The sequence below is a fragment of the Cebus imitator genome, unplaced genomic scaffold, assembly GCF_001604975.1.
Source record: "Cebus imitator isolate Cc_AM_T3 unplaced genomic scaffold, Cebus_imitator-1.0 Scaffold14, whole genome shotgun sequence".
Classification (NCBI taxonomy): domain Eukaryota; kingdom Metazoa; phylum Chordata; class Mammalia; order Primates; family Cebidae; genus Cebus; species Cebus imitator.
Window position 1 is genome coordinate 1,758,829 of NW_016107329.1, and position 17,074 is coordinate 1,775,902.

At 37.9% G+C, this 17,074-nt stretch overlaps 1 long non-coding RNA gene across 1 annotated transcript in view; it reads left to right on the forward strand.

The window, feature by feature from the left end:
• Nucleotides 1–497: 497 nt before the first annotated feature.
• The window catches only part of LOC108284693, an 82,644-nt gene continuing 66,067 nt past the window's right edge, over nucleotides 498–17,074 (forward strand). The window contains exon 1 of the long non-coding RNA XR_001817308.2: nucleotides 498–584. This is a non-coding gene — a long non-coding RNA (uncharacterized LOC108284693). The remainder of the gene's footprint in view (nucleotides 585–17,074) is intronic.

Sequence of the window (17,074 nt, forward strand, 5' to 3'; positions counted from 1 at the left end):
AGAGAATCAATTTCTCATAACTGATCCTAGCTGTGAACTTTTGGTTATGGTTCAGGCAATCTGACATCATTATATAGTTCTTCCAGAACAAATTTCTAAATCCAACCTGGACTTTCATACAGGACACTTTATTTCTTGAAGACTACCACTTCAAATGCATTTCTGTGTTTGTTTTCTCTTTTGTAAGTTCATAATTTTGTTGGAGTGTTTTTTCCCTTATTCCACTTTTTATAGGGGAAGTTGCCTATATAGTCAAATCTATATGCCACATGATGCATTTGGTATAAATATAGTAAAAATGTTTGGAAAATCCTCAATTGTGTGCATAAATTATGGTATGAGCAATCATTTTGTTATATCATACACATCTTAAAGAGAACAGAAAGCTGTTTGTCATAACCTTACCACTGTTCCTTCATTCGTGTAATATTTATTAGCTACATAAGTCAATAGCTTCCATATGAACAGGTTATGTTTACTTGGTTACTGGAAAAACAGATGGCTGTTTAAACATAAACTGAGGGACTTGGAGGAAGACATACAAGGTTCAGTGATGTAAAGACTGCTAAAGTTGTCTGAATCAGGTAAGTGGCTTCCCAAAAGACAGTGTTATATTTTATAATCTCTTTCTTGGGAATAAAATTGCTTTGTTTATAAGACACTGTATGATTTACATAGTCACTAAAATGGAATATTAAACTCAACTTCCTTTCAGAAGCAAATTCTTTTAGTGTGCTTGTTTCATTTGGATGGAAACTTAGATGATCCAATTTAGGTGGAAAAAAAAGCTTGGCTTATTGGAGTAATGGTAAATAGCTCTGACTTCTTCGCTTCTAAGAGCAAGCAGACAACCTTCAGATGAAGCAAAGGAGTGGTTTATATGCATGTGGAGGTTTCTTGGACTTTTGTGGAAACTCAGTGTTCTACTTTTGTCCTGTTCGCTTTGATTTTATTTCTAGGCATTTGTTTTGTTTTATTATCTTTTTTCCAGGCAAGACTTTGACCAGCTCATAGGAAGTCATCTGTACCAGGGTCATATGAAAATCTTTCTCATTAGCCACCAGCAGACCTGTTTTTCTCTGTGACTTAAATTTATGATACTTCTTTCTTGCCAGTTAGAAATAAAAGATATATGGGTATTGGGAAGAGACACAAGAACTGTTCTGTTTATTTTAGTTAAAATACTGCTCATATAAATGAGAGGGCAAATGAAGTGGCTTTCTCACAGAGGTCTTCAGTAGATGGGAATTCATTTGTACGTATTTTTGTCACCGAGTCTGAATTAGATTATTGAGAAAAAAGGAAATGTTATTAAAGTAAATGTATGTAGCATTTAAAAACCATTTCTCTTCGTCTCTCTTTAGAGAGGACTTTCCACATTTAAACCAAACAGCCTTAAAATGAGTGAAGTTTTAAATACACACAAAAAAAACTGCCTGAAAAATTATTATATTTCCATTTAAAAATCTCCCACATACATCATTTTATACAACATATTAAACATAGTTACCCTGACATCAACTTATCCTGCCTATAATGTTAGAAACGGGGGAACTATTGAATCCAGGAAAATGTTTTATATTTGTCTTGCTCAGCGTTTTTGAAGCAACCAGATCAAAAGATTTTATAAACTCAAGAAAATTAAATGGTTACATTTAGCCACAAATGTAATTTTCAGCTAAACGAACTTGACATGCTTTATTAGAAAAAGAAGCGCTGCTGCACTGCTGTACGTCAGTTCATACAGAACTGTGCTACTGTAAAATGTAGGAGTGTGCGGACCAGCGGTGAAAGCACACGGTCTTTCTGGAAGACACTGTGGCGATTCCTCAAGGACCTAGAAATAGAACTTCCATTTGACCCAGCAATCCCATTACTGGGTATATATCCAAAGGATTAGAAATCATTCTATTATAAAGACACGTGTACACGTATGTTTATTGTGGCACTTTTCATGTGGCAAAGACTTGGAACCAACCCAAATGCCCATCAGTGATAGACTGGATAAAGAAAATGTGCCACATATACACCATGGAATACTAGGCAGCCGTAAAAAAGGATGAGTTCATGTCCTTTGCAGGGACATGGATGAAGCTGGAAACCATTCCCAGCAAACTAACACAAGAATAGAAAACCAAACGCCGCATGTTCTCACTCATAAGTGGGAGTCGAACAATGAGAACACATGGACACAGGGAGGGGAACATGACACGCTGGGGCCTGTCAGGGATGGGGGCCTAGGGAAGGATAACGTTAGGAGAAATACCTAATGTAGATGTCTAGTTGACGCGTGCAGGAAACCACCATGGCATGTGTATACTTATGTAACAAACCTGCATGTTCTGCACATTTATCCCAGAACTTAAAGTATAGTAATAAAAGAAAAAAAAAAAAATGTGTGATCTCTCAAATGCAGAAGTTTATCTTGACACCACGGTTGGAAAGCCTGAATGCTCCCTTGGAGCACTGGCTGGTGGAACAGGAGTTCTGCTGTCCCATGACAACAAGTCACATACACATTTGCAGCTACCTTCAGGTGGAGTAAAATAGAGACGGAGTGCTTTTACCTGGGAAAGCCGTGGAAATTACTTCTTCCACTCAGATTACCTCCCTACCAACTTTTGCTTTATTTTCCAAGCGTGTCAGCTATTCTCTGGCATAGAGAAATGGGATTTGCAATAAGTTTCTATGTAGCAGGCAATGTGAATTTCAGAGGCTGGAAGACACCTAGGCATGTCTGCATTTAAACAACTCATTTAAGTTAGTGCCTGAATCGGTAGACGGAGATAGACTACTATACACAATCTCTAAATATGCCATTCTAATCTCATGTTCTGTCACTTTTCTCTTCAGCATTTGTTCTAGGAAGGGTAATTCACTATTTATGGCATGCAGAATTCATTAACGTTTGTCACTCCTCTAAATTTTTTAATCACCAACAACATGTATTACAGGACAAAAATGTGCAACTGTCATGCATATCGTTTTTCAGTAGTTGACTGACTATGACACTTTTTATAAAGAGTATAAATGTTAACAGTTGAGACATCAGAAAATTAGCCCTTCATTGGTTACTCACCCCACCCTTCTGTGAACTCTCCTGAGTAAAAACAGAAGCCCATTTGCAGTGGTTCCTATTAATTTCTATTTGGCTAATATATATGCTTGTTTTGGTTTGACCATATGTCTAGAAGAAAAACAAAATCGTGTGAGGTGGTTTCTATGTGATATTGCTTATTTGGGTCTTAGAACAAGGGGCTGTTCTGTTCAGATTGAGAATTTTATTGTGTTTTGTTATGATCAACACTTTTTAGAGCAACGTTATTTTGGGCGTTTTATATATTTAAAATTGTAAACTGAGAATTTCTAATTTTCTTACAAAATCCGGGATTTTGTCATTCAGTATCATCCCTTTCACAATACGAAATACGGTCATTTAGTCTGGGGTCACTTGGAGACAGGCCTAGAGACAGAAGTGACAATAATGTATGAGAATGATTATTTTTGTATCAACTTCGATTTGACTAGAAAGAGGAAGATGGTCTAAAATCTAGCATAAGAGTTTCCCAGGAACCGGACTGGGCCTAAGGGATGAAACTGGCTCCGGTGACTACAGCGCCGTTTAGGGTCTGAGTTAGGAAGAAGAGGCATTTCGACTCAATAAAAAGAATATTTATCTCTCCAGTGAGCTCACTTAGGGGATATAAAGTTTCTTGTCCCTGGAAGAATCGTTGATCACCTGGGCAGCGTGTGTTAGAAGTGATGCAAACGTAGTAGCTGCGAGTTGTATTTGCAGCTCAAGGGCCCTTTAAACCATTGCAGTCTTTCTGTAGGGGAATAAGCAGGATCTTCAATGAGGCTCAGGCATTTCCTGTGATTTGCTCAAATGGGGTTAGAAACTGTGCAGACAGCCTATTAAATGATATTAACAACCAGGAATACATGATCCATTATCGTGCCTAAAGAGAGAAGGACTCTTTTTTTTCTTTCTCAGTTCAAATTCTTCTCCCACAAACTAAGAAATCAGTGTTATTTCTCACCAGGGATGAAGTGGGTCGGTCTCCTCTCTAGCGGTGTCTGATTCATTAATGGCTGTGCTGTAGGAGGAAAGTAATTACGGTAGGGGGCGCGCAAAAAAAAAAATAATAATAATCTTGCACAAAAACCTATATCCCAACCTGAGGAACACAGTTTGATGGAGAGCCAATTCCATGCAGTAATTTGGATTTCCAGTGCTGCCAGTCTGGCAGGTGTCCAACACTAAATTTTAAAAAATTTAAATAGGGGAAAAATACCCAACTTGCCAAATATCACTATATTGTCGATAAAATAAAATGAACTGCTTTTTCTGAATATTGGCCCCCAAGGAGAAGAGCATGCTGATTACTTTAAAGTTATCACAAATTCTTTAAAAATTTTTTATTTCGGGTATTTTTCACTCTTTAAATATTTTATTAAGCACGACCAAGTATTTTCTATTAAAAAGTTGACCTTTGGGCTAAATTAGTTATTAATATTTTAAGCTAATAGAGATTATGCCAACTCTGTAGCTGGATTTTTTTTCCCCTAGCATACCTAGAGGCCTAGTAAAAGGAAATTGGAATGTTATATGTATTAGTACTATTTTATTGAAATAAATTTTTCCCTCTTTTGGATATTGATGTAATATTTATATATTTTCCAAGAAGCATTTACATAAAACCCAATCTGGAATGTTGACAAGGAAAACAAAATAAGAAAAATAAAAATTCAACTTTCATATGAAAAGGAAACAAAGTATGATTATCAGCGAAAAAGTGTAAGTACTCTAAAAAGGCAATCCGAAATACAAGCGATCATCCAAAACACACAGAGGAGAAGGTGTTTCTAATGGGCATTTAATGAGGAATAAGTTGCTGAAACTTCAGTTATTGCAGTGTTGGCTGGAAGGAAATGAAAATGTAGTACTAAGAGTAAAACATCTTTTGATTAACTACAACTTCAAAATCAAATTAAAAACTGAAACTGATTATAAACAGAATGGGTAAAATAACAAAATCTGCAGGATCTTTAAGACTTGTGTATGACTGGTAGTCACATGGTTAAGTCCATTGGAGGGAACCTCCAGGTGAGGCTCATTATGTTTGTGTCTTTCTCTAGGTAGACAGAGTGAATCTCATTCCTACAAACTGAAGTATGTGGGTTGCTTTTTAAATGACCACATCTGAAAGTTGATATGATGGCTCTCAAAGCAAATCATGTGATTCTCAGTATTTTAACTTTTTCCGAATTACCATTTGGTGTACAAAATATGCGCTTGCATATATTTACATTACGTTAAAGTCATTGAAACAATAATGTATTTGAAAGTGCATACGGTCATCACTATTTTCTTCCTGTATTTTAAGTAGTAAGCTCTGCTGGTGCAAAGTGCAGATGATGACCCCCCCTGTGGGGACTGGGAGCAGCAAGAGCAGACATCAGGAATGGGGGTATCTGGAATCGTTGCTGATCAATAATTTCTAAGCTAATCACATGCAATTCATCCATTGATTTGTTCATTTATTCACCCACAGACTGGTCTCAGACAATTACAGATGAGTCACACAGACACAGTAGGTCAAAATTGTTTAGGGAACAAAGATAGATAGCACTACTTATCCTGAACTTCTGACAGTCCCAGAGATGGTATTATATATGCCCCAAATGGAGTAAGGATTTAGGACTCCTAGGCAGGAAAGGATTATTGCAAACAAACAATTTTCATGGAGTAGCTTAAAACTTTTAGATTGGGGCATTGGGAAGTTTCAGAATATTCATTTTCAAATGTGAGTGTAGGAGGATACTACAAAACCAGGATACTACAAAACTATTAGCTATACAGGAAAGAAGCATGGCATTGCTGGAAGCATGTAAGCATCAGTGTCAGAAAGACAAGGATTGGGAGTCACATTTACATGCTGAAGAGCTGTGTGACTTTAGCTATAGTAATCACTCTGCTCCACTTCCTGTTCCGTGAAACACAGCAAGAATGTAGGTCAAACATGGTCATTACAAGCATTAGATGTTAGAGATGTGAAGCATGCAGTTATCTTCTTTTTCTTTCATGGGTGTGTATCATACAGCTCTGATTCCATCCTCCAGCATGGCCTGTAGAGTTAACTGGACTTTATTCCTGTGTAACATCAGTAATAAACATTAACAGTATTGCACAAATACTGACTTTTCAAAAGGTGACAAAACTGGACAGTAGCAGTAACTCATGTCCTTGTTTATATCCTGACAGTTTTGATTAAACTTACAAGGATATCGTACAATGCCAAGTGCTTTCTTTATGTGAACTCATTTAGTTCCCTCACCCATCCTGTGGGGGAGGTATTAGTGTCTCATTTTGCAGCTGGAGGAAACTAGGCTCTAGAAAGCTGAAATGATTTGCCTAGGACTGCTAAGTGGTGGATTTGGGGCTGGAATGCATCCCCTAGGACTCCCACCACCCTCTTGCCTGTCCCATTATAATGTAGCACCGGCACTGCACCTGTCTGTCTGTCTGTCTGTCTGTCTCTCTCTCTCTCTCTCACGCACACGCACACATGCACATGCACACACTAAAGTCATATATGAAATGTTCTATTTTGCTGAAACAACAGTATTCCTAAGTGTGGTGATACTGTTTTCTAATTTAATCGTAATATTGCTAGCTCTAATTTCTTTCCTTAGGGAGGTTTAAAAAACCTTAATAAAAAAAATGAGCAAAATGCTTTCTCATGCGAGGCATAAATTTAGGACTTAACTTTTTTCTTTTTTTTTTCCTTTTAGTTTGCCGATGTGTTCCTAGAACTTAGAACAATGTCTAGTAAAAAGCAGGTGCTGAAAAATGTTTTTGAACAAATACAGTAACAAATGTTTTAGAATATATTCTTCATTTAATCATAGGATAGTATCACTTTAAAAACATTCTACAAAATGATCCAATTGGATTCCACCCATTAACTAAGCCAGTGAGTGTCTCGGACAATCAGGTTTGGCTCTAAACTCTATGGCTTTCTTATTTGGTGCAAGTATAATTATTTAGAGTTAGTTCTGAGTTTCCTTTTTTCATCTTTCTCTGTTTGCTCCTAGGATAGTATCTGAAAGTGTGGTTGACTCAGTAAGATAAGAGAGAACACTTAGTCTGTGGCTGACACACAGTGGTGACAAATATTTCTTTGTCTTCCTTGTCTTTATGACTTAATGACATGTCAGCTTTCGATGTGCCTCTATTAATATTTGTAAAATTTCTAGACTAACCATGAGAGAGTGATGTCAGTGAGATGGGAAGAGTTCTCATTTGTTTTAACAAAATGCATTATCCCCAAATGCCATAATGGATTTTCCATTAACAAATAGGGCATTCAGATTCCAACCTGGAAGACAAGTAGCTATGTCTTTGTTGTAAGGTTTCATAAAATATATTACTTTTGTCTTTATTTTGTTTGACTTCAGCTGAAAGACAATTTTAACATAAATAAAGCCGCTTTGGAAAAATCATGTGTAATCATCAACATCTGAAAATACTAAAATCTCTTGGTCTAGATACTTTATATTCGCGTTTCTTGCCGCCGTGTTTTGTTGCCATTCCATCTACGTGATTTGAAATGACCACCTTGCATATGTAAAATTGCTTCTGGGAGCTTCCTAATGTTTATCCCATATTGTGTTGCAATTACTTTTGGCATCTAGAGGCAACATTTCCCTCTCAATGTAGACTTAGCAGTTCTTTTTTAATCCTCTGCCTTTGAAACAACATATTGGCAGATTGTTCTTATCTGAGGTTGTGGGAGTTCCCTGGAGTTTTAAAATATATGCCTTCTCATAAGCCTCATGTGGAAGTCACTGTTTTAATTCTTCTCCCGGGCCACGCACCTTGCTTTCTGCTTTGGAATGAATTCCCTATGTCCTGCTGGAGGCTCTCCAGCTTCTCCAGTCTGTAAGCTGTTCCAGTCACTGTTATGCTGTGACCAGACTGGTTTAAATAGAATCCTGCCAACATTTGTAACCTCAGTAAGACTGGGGTGACTTGGGTTTTGTCCCTGGAAATGCCACATAGATCCAGCACAAGGTGTTATAGACAAAAAAGCAGAGGGTGGGATTTTTCATATTTTATCTCAGTATTTGGGAATCCTCTATACCTGGGCTCAGTGTTTGGGTGGTGTCAGGACTGGATTCCAGGCTGAGACATCCTCAAGGTCTATAGACTGCTTTGCAGGTGGGAGAGGGTCAATGAACTGAGAAATAAGGAACTTTGCATAAGTAGGCTGTGGGATTATATATTAAGGGGCAGATCTTCAGAAAAGTGATACAGCAGCAAGCTGACCCCTCAGATGTACAAGCAAGGAACTTTGGATGCCATCACTGAGGTCCTCAAACCTCCGCGGTATCCTTACCACTATCAGCAGATGGTCTGGATATTGGCTTCTTGATTTTAAATTCGAGGATCATCTACAAGCATGCTCTTGGTAAGTCACTGAGGACAAATACCAGTCAAAGCACTCTCAGGAAAATTTAACCTTCAGTGAAAAACTATGCATTGCCTAAAGCACATTCCATGGGAGCTATTTTATAACACTGTAGGATGTCGATAACTGATAGAAAAAAAAACCTCCAAAACAACAAAACCCCGACTCTTGCCTGTAGACAAATTCTGTCCAGTGGAGACATTTCAATTGACTTCCCTTTCCTGACCGGAAGAGAACAGATTTGCTTCCATTTGTAAATTTATTTTCATATTCCTAATCTATTAATTTGTCTCTTTTGGTTTCTCCTTTGAATTGGTGGTAACACCTCACCACTTTCTTCATTCATAAATATTTAATATGTTCATTTTTATATCTGTATGACAGTCACAATTTTATAACAAAAATTACCCTTTTTTCTATAGTGCTGGTTCATAGTTTGCTGTAAATAACTTGTTCTTTTTCATTTCTACTGCTTGCAGGATTTATTACAAATGTAGAAAGGTTGCACTGATGCATCAAAGTTTTCTTGTTGAAAGTCTGCTGGGGACTTTTTCTGCCAGATTGCCTGCATAGGCAGTCTGGCAAACCTGCATGGTTGTGTGCAATGCCCTGGTTCTATCTCTTCCTGCTCCTGTTCTTCTGGGCACTTGGACATGCACACCTTCTACTGCATCTCCTCTTAGATCCTTCATCCATCACACTCAATTTTCCACTAGGTCCCAGGTTACTGTGGGTGAAGAGAGGCCCAGTGAGTCAGGCTTCACTCCTCCTCCCTGGCTCAGAATAAGGCAAGGTTTTGATGTATCTGTGGGTTTGAGTGAGTGCTATTTCCTAAGATGGCTCTCTTTCCTCTGAGGCCAAAATTTCTCCAGGAATGTTTTTGTGATCAAACCTACCTTGCTGATCATCTGATTAGCAACCTTTATTCAATCTGCAGTCCTAATTCCTTATTGCCATGTAATCTAACACATTCACAGGTTCCAGGGATTAGATAGTGAGCATCTTGTAGGGAATAGGAGCATTATTCCATCTACCACATATGCATAGAGCAAAATATGCTTTGCCTCTTCAAGCCTTGGCTGAAGTTAAAGAATGACATAACAAAGATGGCAGAGACTGGAGTAAGCTGATGACCTAACTGAGCCTTACGGCAGAATTAAGTACCTTGGTGAGACCAGTAGTTGTCTACTTCCTATTAGAATTCTCCTGGGAGAGCTCAATCATGTGAGACAGAGTTTACAATTAACCAGGATGGTGTGATCTTTTGCGGGATCTGAGATCCTGCCCTGCACCACACCCTGCCCTTCATCCTGCTCTGCTCCCTTGCCTGGGAATGGCAGATAGACTCTTCTTCTTTGTCCCTGTACACTTGCTATTATGTGCAGCTGCACAATTATTTTTTTGAGATAAAACATGTAGGTGGATTTGCTTTTACGTGTTTATCTCATTTTATTCTCTCATATTCATTCCTGTTTCTTACATGCTTGATGACAGAAGCAATAATAGTAAGTAGTGGGTTTGCATTATAACAACAGTTTCCCAACTGGTTTCTATTGCCTTTACATCCTTCTAGGTTTTCAAATTTGCTTTTTAACCTGTGGCTAGAATGCTTTTCCTAGAATACAAACATGATCAATATCTATTCTTCACTTAAAACTTTGCAATAAACGCACATGGCTATAATGATAAAAGACTTCACATTTTGGTCTTTGTTCTCTTCATAAATATACCGACTTTATTGTTTTCAATTCCCTTGAGTGCCAAGCTCTTCATCATATTGTTTTCTCTATCTAGGATGCACTTCCACTATTGTGGCGGCTTTTTCCCTCTGTAGATGGGTGAGCAGGAGGGAGTGGCTCCCAGTGGGTGCTTCTCTCCCATTGTTCAGCGAGCAGGAGGGAGTGTTATAGCTCTTTTACTCCCACTACTTACAGTTGGGTGAGCAAAGGTGCTACAGCTCTTCTAACCCACAGTTCAGCTAGTTACAGATTCTTGTCCTGTGACCAAGAGGAATAAGGAATGTGGACACTGGAGAGGGGGTAATGCAGAGGAGAATTTTACTGAGTAACAGAGAGAAAGCTCTCAGCATTGACAGGGGACCTGAAAGCTGGTAGCCATCTGTGAGGCTGAAGCTGGGGTTTTTATGTGCTTAGAATGGAGGAGTGTGTGTGCTGATTGGTCAGTGGGTAGTCTTGGAAAAGGCACCATTAGATTAGTTAAAAGAAATCATTACAGGGAACTGATCAAGAGAGAGTGGATAAGACAGGGATGGAAGTTCTCACTCCAGTTTTGGACTCTATCTGGAACTGGCAGCTCAGTTCTCAGGCTTTAAACTGTCCTTGGCTTGAAGGTTGGGTTTCACCAGGCACCTGTCCCTGTCCGTCTAGGAATTTGTCTCCTGTTGCTATCACTATTCCTCCACCCATTTTTATCTACTTTCTGTTTATTGTTGAGGCCTCCATTTAGAATTTACTTCCACTAAGAAGGGTTCTCCGACCCCTAAATCCAGACAAAGTCCCTGTATGTGGTAACAGAGCTTCATGTACTCTCATCAAGGGTTTATCATGGGATAGTAACCCCAGAAGGTTATTCTTAGGTGTCTGCTTTGTTCATTGTTACAGCTCCAACATCTAATAGAAGCTCTAACTAGTATTTTAAATTGTTGCATAACTTTCATGGTCAAATATTTTGCCATGTATGTATGAGTGCTTTACACACATTTTTACTGGACTGAAAAACTTTATTAAATCCTCACAACAATCTGAGGTGGAATCTCACTTTATTTAATGGATGATAAAGTTGAGGGTTGGAGAGTAATTTACTCTTCACACCATTAAATAGTCCACATTAGGATATGAATTAGTGTTTGTCTACTTTCAATGCCTGTGGTCTTAATCAGCAGTAGCCAGAGTAATCTCTTCAGATGCTATGTTACATACTCAGTGGAATCATCATGCAGTTTCACTTGGATACAGGGCATATGACAAATCACCACACCCACAGTACGGGAGCTTAAGAGAGTACAGCTTTACTATCTTCCAGCAGGCTAGAAAGCCAGTAGGACTCTTACTGAGCTGAAGTCAACATGTGGGCAGAGCTGCATTCCCTCTGGGGACTTGGGGAGAATTTGTTTCTTTGCTTTTTCTAGCTTTTGGTGTCAACCAAATTTCTTGGTTTTTAGCTTTTTGTTCCATCTTAAAAGTTAGCCAGGTAACATTTTTGTTGCCCTTAACACATCTTCAGACTCTTTATCTGCTTTGGGATTCCCCTTTTAAGGATCCTTGGGGCTACCTTGGGCCACCTGGATAATGCAAGATAAGCTGGTTATCGTATGGTCTTCTGATTAGCAACTTTAATTCAATCTGAAGTCTGAATTCCCCATTGCCATGTTACCTAACACATTCACAGATTCCAGGGATTAGAAGGTGAGAGGATCCTGCAGGGGATAGGAACATCATTCTACCTACCACATATGCATACAGAATTAATAGGCTTTGCCTCTCTAAGCCTTTGCTGAAATTAAAGGATGATGTTACAAAGATGGCATAGACTGGTGTGGGCAGGTGACCCAGACAAGGTGGAACAAGTACATTAGACCCAGTTTGAATTTTTGGTGTCCCAAATATTGATCAGCCTTTAGGTACTAGCAATACCATTTATGAGAAAGTAATGAATACATGAGAACGCAAATTCATAATTCTCAGCAGTAAGCTTTACAAATTGATACTGCTACCTGCAATCCAAATATCCTCTCCCAAGGAAGCCAATTTAAATTAAAGAAGTTACCCAGGGGTACAATTTGACCTAGGGAGATAGAAAATCTCAAGCCAATCTCATCTGGCCAGGACACTTATATTATCTTTGCCTTTAAGGATTATGTTGCTCTCCCAGACAAAAGTCTCAGCATTTCTATTTTTTTGGCCCGTATAAGATGAAATCTGCCAGGATCTCACAAAACCCTTTTTCTCTGTCACATGAAATAACATTTCTTCTCACATGTTCTTCTTTATTGGATTATTGCCATTAGTGAAGTTTTGCTTTCTATAGATTTTACCTAAAAATCTGTCTTTAGATGACTAGAAATCCCTGATTTTTTGCTTCCTTTTCAGATAACATGTCTCTTACAATGACTTCTACGTAGGGATACTCTTTGGATATTTGAAATTTATAGTTTAATTTTTTAGGGGACAATGCTTTTCTTTTTTTCTGTGGGGCATTTCATTTATTGGGTACTGCTTTGACCTCTACCTGGCTGTAGGGATCATGTGCTTTTTAATAACCTCTTTCTATCAAGCACAATAGCATTTTACATTCTGAATACCATCATATACTTTCTCTCTTTATTAGGGAAGTCTATTTTTTTCCTGAATCTGCTTGAGCATTCATTGGTGGTTGATCCCTTACATTGTCTCACGGTATTCTCTAGATTAGTGTGAACTCTCTTGTCATCTTCCATGCCTGTCACATCTGAGATACTGGCTTTGCTTACCCAGGGACCTCCCCAGAAAAACTTTTCCTACTGATGTCTCCAAATTTCCATGCTGTCTCTTTGGACTCTTCTGACTGTTTTTAATACTATTCTTAATAAATGTATGTGACTGTGTATTCTCTCCTTAATGCAGAATTCTTTTCTAACACTCTAGTAGATCAGGCAAATGGAAAATGTACATAGTGTACAAAATTTGCTTGTTGATGCTATTTCCACATCTACCTAGATATCCTTCTAGGCAGAAATAATACATTTGTGCCTAGAAGCCTCTTACTGTACTTCAAAACAAAGAACTTTCACAGATAAGAGAAACAATTAAAAGCTGTCACTTTTTAAAAATATTTTTATTCTCAAAGAAGTTGAGGGGTACTAATTGGCACTTTAATATCAGTAACTTATCCAAGTTGTAAATTGCAGAGTTCTTGTAGCATGCCTAAAAATCACAACAGTATCACAAACAAAGTTTTTGGTGTTAAACTTAGCAGAGAAACCAGACCTTGGGAAAAGGCAGCAAGAGGAGGATTCAGAGAGGGAGAGATCACACTTTCTTCCTTGGTGACTTCTAAACTGACTATTTGCAATAATAAATGTTTTAGAACATTGTAGGCCTGGGGAAATAGGATAAGTTATATTAACTAAGAATATTATCATTCCCATTTGGTATGTTCCAACCTCTGAATTATCTATAAATGATTGAAAGAAAGTTTGGCTCTTGTTAAGATATATAATAAACAGCCAGGAAACAGATTCAAAAAAAATTTTTAAAAAGTCCTTAAATCAGAGGTGCCTTGATTTTCACTTCCAGTAGTTTAATATTAATTTTCTTGGTCCTAATACAGCTCCATTAAAGTGAACTTTAGAGTAATAAAATTAGAGAAAAGAAAATAAATGATGGAAGTTTATAAGGAAATAGAGGTTTCTATGTTACTTGGTTGAGTGTCAAGCCTGTCTCTTTTCACATAATTTATAACGTTAATTTTGCAAGTGTTGATCTTTCTTAACGGAACTTGAATTCCTGATGAAAATGAAGTTCTAAAACATTAAAGAACCATTATCCAAAGAAAGTTTCTATTATAAATACTGTTTTTATTTTTAAAAATTGCCTTACTAGAAAGAAAAATTGTTTCAGAGGATAAGGAAACTTTAAATTTGGATTCCCAAAGAAAAAGAAAGTGTTAACTCCCTGCATTCACTATCATTGCTGAATGAAGTTACTGGACAATGGAAAATGGGAAAAACCAGAATGCTTGGCTTCACTGTCAGCTTCTTAGTCACAAATCTATGGTTGATTTCTTAGTTCAAGCCAACTTATTCATTGAGCACGAAACTTTTCCCATGTGGCAACTTGTAAACACACAGGGAGCTGATTAAGTTGCTGTTTCTAGGGCTGGCCATCACCATTTTAATTCTAGTTCCTCTGCATCTAAGGGTCTATGGTTCAAATCCCAGCAGGAGTGAATTTCTCAAGCAAAAGAAAGGCATTTATTGGACTAGTTAGTGGCGTGGTGTGATTTACTAGTGTTGCTGCAGGGGGATCCATAAACCCTTGGTTGAAAACTATGTTATGAAGGCTGAGGACGGAGCTCTCCTAAAGTTCTGGTGGCATAATCAGAACGCCAGCTTATTCTATACTCCTGAAATAACTTCCACCAAACCAACTTATGGGCCATTTCCCATTTCCGTAGTAGTGCTACTTCACCTGGCAATTTTCGGACCTTACACAGGTGTCTTCAAAGGGGAACTAGGGGAAAAGGTTTACTTTGGCACCGGGGACTTGGGGATGGTGCATGCCTTCTTTCCCTTCCACCCTCTCTCCTCCTTCCTTCTCTCCCTCCCTCCCTCTCTGTTTCTTTTCCACTTTCTTTTTACTTTTCTGAGACTCCCTCCTCTTTTGCTTTCAAGGTGTGGCCTCACACTACTTTTGTTTGGAAGTGTTCATAGGATTATAGGCTTTTCTAGGCATTAGAATTAACCCCAAGTGCTCAAATGTCACTTACCCCACTCCACACTTGATAAATCAATCACCTCTACCTTCTCCTTATTTACTCATCTCCTGTTTCGGTACTTTCAAAGATGGGGATTTATGACCTCATAAAGCCGTGGTCCTTTTTTCTGGGTAGTAACATACCTCCATTATTTTCCTAATTTCTCTTCCCAGGTTCTGACCTCTATTTTTTTTTCCTTAGCTTTCTGACAAAAGGTAGCCACATGCTGGAACTACATGCCATCCTTAGCTGTTTATTTCCATCTCCTATTTTGTTTCCAGAGATGTGGGTCACTTCACACGTTGCCAACATTCTCCCCTTTACTTCCTTTCTTTGCTAGTATTTGCAATTCATTGTAGGTCTGTTTTTTAAAAGCTATTAATTTTCTTCTTTAACTCTCCCACACAATATTTCTTTCTCCTAATTTTTGAGGGTCTTCTAAATAAGAATAAATGAATGAAACATTCCTTTTCAAACTGTCTTTATGCTCTCTCGGAAACTAACAATGTATTACCTTTCTCTGGCCTTGGATGAGTCCTTAATGTTGGGAACACTTCTTTGGTGTAGAGCAAGGATTCTTGTATACATTTATCAGACATCTATTTAGCATAAATACATTCAAGCCATACATCTCTGGGAATTTTCTATAAGTATTCATTCATTCTTTCACATAAATATTGATAACGTTTTAAGCAGAGGCATGTACTTTCAGTCCCAGAAAGCTACATGTGGGTGTTGATAAGCTAGGGCTCATTTTTAGAATCCTGAATATGCTTAATATCTTGCACATTAAACTGCAAGCTCCCTAAAATAGAGATGAGTTTTTATTCATGGTTGTAGCCTCCAGAATCTGATGCTGTTGCTGACACCAATAAGCAATTGTTGAATATGAATGACAGATAATAGTCTTCAAAATATGCTTGATTAAATGAACTGAATCACTCTTGTACAGCAGAAGGGTAAGCTGATAGCTAAATGAAAGTACTGATGAAAAATACCGGCTGGTCTGCGAAATTTGGTATTTACTAATATTCTAAATAGGCAAAAAGACAGCAAATCTTATTTTCTAAGTCTCTGATTTTCCTTCCAACCAACATGACACCTACTTTTCCATTTCATCTTTTGGCAGGGGGCAATGTTGAGTGAAAATTTCATTAATGCTTTGACATGGGGATGCGGGTGAACCACCCAAGCATCCTACTGGAGTTACCAGACAGCCTCTCACCTTCTTCTGAGGTGGGCATGTCTGACCTGAGTTTTGTTATGCTGAACTTAAATTGCATCGTCAGATATTTTATTCTCTTTGGTTTTTTGGAGACTTAAGAATTTTATATGAATTAAGTGCAAACACCCTGTTCTTATGAGTGGCAAGATCACATTTGGTATCTACTGCTTAAGGCACTATGTTTTGTCATTGATGTCATGGACTCAGGCTCTCAAATCCAATGCCCAACTCTTCCCCAGGAGTATGCATTTGGGTGTATCAAAATGCTTCGATTTTTTTTTATGACATTTTAAAAATTTTAGTGTAAGAAGTGTTTATATTAGGCTCTGATAGAATCACATGTGACCTTGATCCCATTAGTACTTTGATATTGTTTTGATTTTGTGAATTAGGATGCTAAAATAAAGAATTGAATCCTCAGCAATAGAAGACTATTACTTGCTTACTTGTAAGTAAACCAAATTATCCTGAAAGACCAAAATATCAAGGAAAAAAAATTATTCCACTGCAAATCAAAAGCATAATACATTGAGTGTTTAATATGCATTAGACAATGTGCTAACCATGCTGCTGACATTGTTCCTTTCAACAATTCCATGTGATGTGTACGTCTCACCTTTTTGAAGCGCTCATGGAAAATAAGCAACCTATCCAATATCAGAGATCACCTGTGACAGAGCTAGGTTTCCAAGTTGGGGTTGGTCTCACTCCAAATTAGTGGTTCTTAACCTGGAGCCACACTTCCTGGAAAGTTTGTGGAAAGAATTAAGGGATTCCACGAACTTGAAAAAATTTTTGCACATTTGTTGTCATTTATTTTCTTCCAAGATGGAACATTTTCGGTGATTATCTATGCAGACCCACCACAGAAGCATCAGCAGAAATTGTGGATTTTATTACC